Source organism: Copadichromis virginalis, linkage group LG9 (genome assembly GCF_057382275.1).
Source record: "Copadichromis virginalis isolate Kocher_CV1m ecotype Utaka linkage group LG9, C_Virginalis_male_GT1.1, whole genome shotgun sequence".
Taxonomy (NCBI): Eukaryota; Metazoa; Chordata; class Actinopteri; order Cichliformes; family Cichlidae; genus Copadichromis; species Copadichromis virginalis.
In genome coordinates, this window is record NC_140626.1 from 16802336 (window position 1) to 16811775 (window position 9440).

Sequence of the window (9440 nt, forward strand, 5' to 3'; positions counted from 1 at the left end):
GGCCTTTTCGAAGGTTCCCCCCTCTCCACAAATATTTCTGCAGCCCTTCACCAATCAAGCCTGTATGGCATAATGGCCAGATGGAAGCCACTACATGACAGCTCACCTAAATACCCTGGTCTGATCAAACAAAGATTGAACTCTTTGGTCTGAATGCCAAGTGTTATATCTGGAGAAAACCAGGCACCACTCATCATCTGGCTAATACATCCGTACAGTGAAGCATGGCAGTGGGGATGTTTTTCAGCAGGAAGACCTGTGAGACTAGTCAGGGTCGATGGAAAGATGAATGCAGCAATGTACAGAGACATCCTTGATGATAACCTGCTCCAAAGCACTCTGGACCTTGGAAGGATTATCTTCCAATAGGACAACAACCCTAAGAAGAGAGCCAAGATAACAAAGGAGTGGCTTTGTGAGCACTCTGTGAATGTCTCTGAGTGACCCAGCTCGAGCCCAGACTTAAACCCAACTGAACATCTCTGGAAATATTGGAGAATGACCATCCAAACTGGTAGAGTTTGGGAGGAACTGCAAAGAAGAATGGAAGAAATTGCTCCAAAATAGGTGAGCCAAGCTTGTAGCATCTTACCCAAAAAGACTAAAAGCTATAATTGCTGCCAAAAGTGCTTCAACAAAGTATTAAGCAAAGGCTGTGTATGCTTTTGTAAGTAAAAATTTTTTGCTTTTGATTTTTACTAAATTTGCAATAATTTCAAGTAAACTGTTTTCACTTTGTCATTATGGTGCATTATGGGTATAATTATGAGGTGAAAGATTAATTTAAACAGTTTTGGCCATTACATGGCAAAATGTGTGTGTGTGTGTGTGGGGGGGGGGGGGGGGGGGGGGGGGAGTGTTTCCATTAATATTTTTCCTTTCAAGATTTTTTATTTTTATTCTTTTTAGAAAGAGAACGCAGACAAAAAAGATGCAACCTCGATATCCTTAATATCCACTGGAGTCACTTCATGGTTGACTTTTCAATTTTAATGGTTGTTGTGGAGCCTTTCTTCAGAAGCTGTTTACTACAGACCGGACATTTCTGAAAGCACAACTCAAAGTCAAAAAGGTGATGAAGTCAATTTTTGATTTCTCTAGCTTTTCACATTCATATATTATAACTGCCCAACTCTTTCTTGCTCTCACTGCTTGATTTTCTCCTGCAAGCAAGGTAGAGAGAGCAATTAGTGTATTACAGGCACACCTTTGTCGGGCTCAAACAGGGATAAAATATCCAGGGGCATATTCAATCCCCAAAACAGTCCACACAATTTTGCTGTGGTTTCTGGATTTTGCCAGTTTTGTCAAATGCCTTCACATAGAAATTAACATAACTAGCTTTTCCACAGCTCTTTGATAAAAAGCACAATGTGCTTTCATTTAGGTCATTACAGGAAGCAAAACCTATTAAACACATATCAGAACCTGTAGAAATGTTATAGCACTACCCAGCCCTAACTACTTTTTTCTGACATGCTCTTGTTCAATGTTGGTTGCCTCAGAAATGCTGACGATGCTCTCGAGAAAGACAAAGGGAACATAATGAATATTTCAGACCCCCACCACTCATGACTATAAAAATCGTCTGCCTCATTCTTTCTGCCTCCATGTTTCCTTGCTCAACATTTCCCTCTGCTAACAGAACAGACTTGACTTGCTTTTGTCATTTTTCACAATTTGATTGAAACAGAGAGACAGGCACAGAAATTTTTCTAGCATGTTTGAGGAGCCCGAGGCTGGCCCCCAAGCAAGGGTCACATCATTCACTGAGAGCCAAGCAGAGAACTTCCTGAAACTGACATGCAGCGGCTACTTTTCCGTTTCTTCTATTTGAGGTGTTTTGAATCAAAATCATTTGACTATCAGGGAAAAACAGCAACAGGTAGTCAAATCTTAATTGCCATAATCCTTTACATGTCCCCCCCATCCTTCATAAAATCATTCTTTACTGGTGTGACTGCCAAGGGAACTATATCGTACAAATCTGCAAATTTCTGATGACTCATAGGCTTCTAAATCATCTAAATGTCTTTCCTCAAGCAATAGGGTTGTATGAGTAAACAAGTGAAAATTTAAAGTACAGAAAACATGGAGTCATACTCCGGACGATGTTGGCCTCAACCTAAATGGTTGAATTATCTGCTGGTTGAAGATTGAAAGCGGTATGCATTTACAAAGCAGGTAGGGTCAAAATGTACTTTACCACATTTTCCTCTTTCAGCCATAACGTATTTTGATTCAATCTCTGTGGCAAATTGTTGCAAGGTCCATCTATGTAGCAAAAATGATTTGTTGATTAGTTTAGAAACAATGTTTCCATCACCAATTAAGCATGCGTTTTCTTTGTCAGTCAGAAACATTCTCTAATGAGCATATGCGCTAATGAGCATTCAGTTTTATTAGCGATCAACATGAACCTGGAATGTAGACTGTGGGATGTTTGGACTATGCACACTTCATCTATTACTGCCTAATCAAAATAACTATGATATACAACTTTCACAAAGTCTTTTCATTAGTGTTACTGAATGTTGCCACTTTCACGCAGCCGTCCAGTGTTTCTTAAATTGACATACAGTATGTAGCACTTTAAGTGGGGGAATTTGAGGGCAATTTGAGGTCCACTGTGAAGAAGCTGGAGGCTCCATGTGTAGGCTCTGAGTCCTCCAGGTCACTGTAGTATTAAGCACTTGAGTTAAAGGAAACTGGACTTCATTTTAGGTTCTTGGAGATGTTTCAACTCTCATACGAGAGGTCCCATCTGACAAAAAGGCTCTAAGATGAGAGGTGACACTTGCCTTGCCTTCTACTTGTGCTTGTGATGGCTCTCTCAATCTCCTCCATCCAATGAAGAAAATCTCCTTTGACCAATCCATCCATTAAGTGGATGCAACTGATTTTGGTTAATCAAGTTTAAACTTTCCTATAGTTGATGATGTCGAAGTCAATAAACAGCCTCAGGGGAGGAAATCATTTTACTTTCTCTAAATGATTTAGCTGCACAATTAGCCAATTTTACTATATGTAATTAAGGATCCTATTTCATTTGAAGGCATTGAGTTTGACCCCTAATGGATAGTGTGATCTTTATGCTACACTGCGGCCTCTCCTCACGAGCCTAATGACATGAAATGAACATAATTTCCCAAGCTGATGTAATATCATTCTATTGTGCACAGCATGTTCTTATCACGTCCATAGGCATGCAATTTGTGCAAAAGATAAGTCTTGTGGAGAGTGAAGCTTTTTAAGGGAAAGAGATTTTTTCATCCATGACTGGAAAAACTAATCTCGAGGCAATTAGTTACTTGTTAGGAAATTAAGCATACATGACACTTACAGAACGAGTTCTAGCTGAAAAATGAAATCAAATGGCAACTAATTAAAAAGTGGTGTAAAGTTTCCAGAAGAGTGCTAAATTGGGCTTTTGTAAAAAGTGAATGGTAAGATAAGTGTTAGACACAGACAGAGGTTTACATGGATTAAGCCATCACTCCCTGAATAAAGATTTCTTATAGAGCCACAATCTATCAAAGCACTGTCCCTATGTTTCTGCGATAAGGCAGGGGTAATATCTCAACCGTATGAGGATATTTGTTGGGGAAAAAGCTCCCCAGGTTTTTATCTTTTGTCAAAAGAAGCAGAATGGATTATCTAATACTAGTCCTTTTGCAAAGGGTTATATTTTACTGCCTCCTTCACCTATAACACCTTCATATGTTTTGGGGATGGAACCATGCATTTTATAGTAGAGTTTGTTTACAGTGCAAATTGCATACTAAAACAGCTTTAATTGCACTTTAAGGTGTTTCTCTCCCTTTTTTTTAAATTATATTTTTACTAAGGACCAGTAGACCCAACCAGTGCTGCTTTTCATAGCATTTGAGGTCAGAAGGTGCCAAGCAGGTATGAAGCTTTCACATGGATTATGGTTTAATGGAGAATACTTTGCATATTATAAATGTTCATGACTCTGGAGTATGTGAAGGTGAACTGGAAATAAACGATCAAAGAGAGCAAAAATCCTTTCAAATTCAAGCTCATGATCATTAAAGTTGTTTTACCCAAAGTCTGTGCTGCAGAGGTTTGTTTGCTTTTTAAAAAGTACTTTGTAGAAGTTGGAATATCATCTTATAAGATGCAAAATGACTTATCAGTGTCACTTATCCCACTGATGTTTATAACTGTTGAGAGGTTATAATGGGAAAACTGTGTGCCTCTGAGTTCAGTCTTTAAAAATGAGTCTTTTTAGAAAACACAATTATATAACTGATTTATGTAGCTTTTACTGTTTTCAGGGAATACAGACGGATTTTTTTAATTATTTTTTTTTAGCTTTGTCTTCCTAATACTTCACTTCTGCAGTAACAGATAATTTCCAGTGACATGATAGAATAAACAATGAAGGACCTAAACTCATGGCTTACAACAGCACCATCATGGAGACAGCTGACCTAGATAGCCTTGAAAAGTTGTGCAGGAGGGGAATGGGGACAGGCTGCTGCTGACTTCCTTCACTACTGTGTGACTAATATAAAGCTACATCATGAAATTGAAACCTCTTCACGAACAAGAGAAAAATTAACATTCTTTTTAATGCACATTGAGCAAACCGTGATTGCAAATTGCTTGTGTTAAGGTGGAACTCAATCAGTAGTCTGAACTGCACAGTAAGATTAATTAGTTAGAAAATAGTGTTACATGTAAAAATAATGTTATTTATTTAATTATTTTTTTTTGTTTTTTGTTAGTTTAGTTCTGATTAGTACAGTTTTAAATACCAGTATATTAGCACTCAGAGGCTAATTAATATTATTTAAGTGTACAATAGACAAAAAAATGTAACAGGTTACAGGTACAAATGTCACTGTAAAAATTTTATTTAAGTACTCTAAAAAGGTTTTGAGCCACCTCTTATTTATTTTTTGTTTTCTTCCAAATGTCCACATTTAGTTTGGAAATGGTTTTAGTGAATTGAAACACTCAAACGAAATATAGTGAAATGCAGTATTTAAGGTAAAAAAAAACCCAAAACATCAAAGAGTTTGTATAATTTTATTAAGCTTGGAAGTCAGTATTTGGTATGACCACATTTATTCTTCAGCACAACATGAACTCTGTTAGGCAAGCTCACACTTTCTTAGTCTTCACCTCCATTTCCAACAGGTTTTACAGATTGCTGTAGACATTCAGTATTATACCTCTCTCCTAATCGCCTCTACATACAGCTTACAATAGTGAACAGAAAAATCAAGTTTGGATTTATCACTATAACAACTTTTTCCCTGGTTTTCAGTCCACTTCCTGTCTAATTTGGCATACTTCAGCCTTCTCTACCCGTTTCTCTTGATTAAGAATGACTTCTTGACAGTTTTCCTCGTGTACACACTTTCTGATGAGGCTTTGGTGAGAAATGGATGGATCAGCTCTATGTCAAATCTTTGTTGATTTTCTTTTTCCTGTTTCTTAAGGACATGACCTTCAGATACTGTTTACCTACTGTAGATATTTTTCTTAGCACTGCCATTTTGTCTTTTGCCCTCCACTTTAGGTAACCAGTTTCCAAGTTTTCAAGGAATTATTGCACATAATGCCATGTTAAATATGCTAAGATTTTGGAAATTGCCTTTTTTGTGCAAAAATATAATTTTATGTCAGTTAAACTGTGATTATGTTCATTTTTCATACATAAAATTAAAGAAATGAGAGCAAATAATGCGTTATACTGTCAGGTTCAAAGTGCTCAAACTTGTGTCTTTTCCTTGCTCTCTCTCAAGTCCCCTGTCTTGTCTCCACTGGCTTATCTTAATGTTAAAAAAGTTTACTTGTCATAGGCTGTTTAGAAAAAATGGGGTTGGGCCTTTACATTGTGTTTGTATTGTAAGTTTATAGTGACTATAAATGGAGAAGGAATATATTAAGTTAACACACAGGGGATAATGAACCACGCCAGAATGATGCATTAGATCTCTTTGGAGTGACAAACCAATGCTGTGTAAGTTTAGGCAAAACATCCTCATATCAAATCTTTGCTCCAACGTCAGGGTTCCATGCACTAATTAGTCCCTGATGTGGCTCTTTTCCCACATAAGCTTTCCTACTGAAACAGGAAAGTTTTCGTTGGACAGCTTATGTGAAATCATTTACATAAAAAAGTGATGTTTTAACTTTGAACAAGTTCTACTCCCTCTATTTCTACTCTTCTTTTAAAGTTGCATTTGGTTGTTGATTTGTTTGTGTTTGTTTACACTTCCAGTCTACATTGTAGTTATCTTGCCATAAAATTTACATAATGTTAAAGTAAGGAATTAGATGTCCAGTAAGAATCTATAACTAAAGAACAAACACTCACAAAGTTTTTCATCTTCTGAGAACATGTGTTAGATTTGAAGACTGCTAATATGTGAGTCAAGACAGCTGCAAGCAATTTGTACAGCCCTTCACTAATAATAGAGAAGTGATCCCTTCCTTGCTGTGAACAGCTCCTGATACCTTCCCAACTGTCAACAGCCCCATAAACAAAACAAGTGATTACTGCAGTTGTATTACAAGCATTAACAATTCATCAAGGTTCTCTGGTCTCCCCCCCACCACTCTGACAGTTGGAAATCACACCAGTCTAAATGATTAAGTGTTAAATAAGCCATATGTACTGCACACATGGCATAACTAATGTATTCCTTGAGCTCATTTGGGAGAATCACACTTTCCTGCATCAAATTAAAATTAGGTGTTTTTAACTTGGTAATTTTGGTCTCTTGTGGGATTAATGTAAGCCTGTGTGCTGTCAGCACCGTATGAGTGAGTTCAGGTCTCATCAGAGTTCACAGGCTTAATTCAACATACTGTTTTAACATCTGTGATACCCACAATTACTACACATGCCAGCAAATTCCTTAAAATTTATTCAAGTCTGTGAGCCTACTTGGCAAAATTTACCTCTAAGAGTCAAAATATGAAAAAGATACACAAATAGAAAATTTGTGATATTATTAACATATTTTTTGTAGGTATTTGGTGTTAATTTATTTATTTGAGGTGGTCTATAGCAACTTTATGCACAGACAGAGATAAAGGGGAAAACATACAGGCGGTCTGATCAGAACTTAATAAAATATTTGTACTGACTTGACCAAGGAAATCAACTATGCTATGTGCAAATTCAATTGCTCTTAAATTTTTAAAGCCAGTAAAATGTTTATAAAGACAGGTACATTATACTACTTGGCTACTAGGGCTAGAGCCTCTGAAGACTCAGGGTGTGCAGAGACAAGTCTTTCTTCATCCTATCCATTTTCATAACGTCTTGTCCAATTCAGGGTCATCAGAGGACAGGAATCTATCCCTGCTGACAATGGATGAGAAGGAGAAAACACCCTGGACAAGCTACCAGTGTCACAGGGCTAACACAAAGTCAGAGAGCCATGCTTGAGATGCTATTTCAATTTCTCCAACTGAAATAACATCTCAAGTATCCCGCCTTGGGATGGTGGGTGGAACCCAAAGTGCCTGGTAAGACGTCACAAGGCACATGGAAAACATTCAACTCCACACAGAAAAACTGTAGCTGAATGGCAGGTTCAGCTGGGGAACCTTCTTTCCATTACAAAAAAGTGCTAAAGAAATGTTAATGATAAGAAGAAAGTACATACATTAGTCTGGTTGCCAAGCTCAATTCTTTATTAAGGAGGAAAATAATCAAACAGTTTGTACATTAAAAACACAGATATGGGTGGTTTATTAGCACATACTCCTAAATTACATTTCAAATTAGAATAAGGATTAACAGATGAATCCCATGTTGTTAAATTTGTTCACATGTTTTACTATAGGGTCTTTACAGAAGTAGAAAAACCCATGTGAATGGGGACTACGTGCACTATTGCCAATTTTCAATTATATGGGTGATGTGCAGAGCCATGACAACTACGGGTGCATAACGTTGATTAGCTATACAATGAAGATATAGAAAATAGTAAGTTGAGTTAACATGTGTGCAAATGAGAAGGACACAGGCTGAAATGTGAACATATAGAGAAGTTTATGAAGGTAGATGAGTTTAAAATCCTGTGGTCAACCATCTAAATCAGCGCACAGTGCATAAGAGACATGTAGAAGACTGCAGGCAAGATGCAGTCGGTGGAGATAATTGCCAGGGATGATTCTCATAAAAGGATACCCACAAGAATTAAGGAAATGTTTACAAAATGTCAGTGAGATCTCATATGAAGTCTCGTTTGGAGATGGTGGCACTAACAAAAAAAAGAAAGAAGAGGCTGAGCAAGATGACAAGATTGATTTTTGGCCAGGACAGGCACAATTAAGAATTAGTGTATCAGAAGGACAGCTAAGGTCGAGCAGTTTGGAAAAAAAGGTAGAGATGCTGACATGTTGGACATCTGCAAAAGAGGGATAGTGAATATACTGCATGAAGGGTTTTGAATATGGAGCTTTCAGGAAGGAGGAAAACAGGAACACCACAGAGAAGACACACGGATGTAGTGAAGGGAGACATCCAGAAGGTTGGTGTGACAGAGGAGGATGCTAGAATAAGGTGAGATGGAGGCAGATGGTCCACTGTGATGACCCCTAAAGAGAACTGCTGAAAGAAGAAGGCAAATCCACATGCAGACAGCACGACAGACAGTAATAAACAGAAAAGCCAGTTACAAAACAGAAAACTAACAGTGTTGATGCATGCTCAATCATCCAGGTAAGTAAGTCCCAAAACGTCCAGATGAACAAAATCAACCTTTTGGGAGAAAACTAACAGAAGCAACTGGAAAAAGACAGCAAAGCTGTGAAAAATGGTCACTCCTTTGAAGAGAGGAGAAGAGAAGAGTATGACAATATGGCTGGATCACACACTAGCAGTGCAACAGCACACAACTTGTATGTGCTAAAGTTCACACGAATGCACCAGCATGTGAAGGTGAAAGTGAGGTAATAATCAGCCTTCACATTTTTGTTTTGTCTTTATAATACAAATGTGCAGCCATGAGCTATGTTGTTAATAAGCTGGAACACTGTCGCTGATTCTTTTCACCTATTATGATGCTCTAACACTTGGTTTTGTGATGTAGAGCACAGATGTCTGTTTTATAGAATTCACTTTATTCATAATTGTCTTCCACGCAGTGCATTTCACTGTTGCTGGATGTTTTATATGCCATTACATGCTACATGCCTTTATTTCTTTCATTTGCCATTGCCAGTATATAATGGTGTGTCTAAATGTGATATTGCAAGACTGAGCGAGCTGCCTCTGTGGAGTGCATATGGCCACTAATGGCCAATTTTTGTTTTAATCAGTGTGTATAATAATAACAGTTGTGGCATGCTCTAAGGAGCAGAGGCAAGAGATTGAATACATTGAGTAGAGAAAGGAACTTTATTGATGCTTTGCCCTGCTGACTATCTTGCACTGGGGCCTGGTC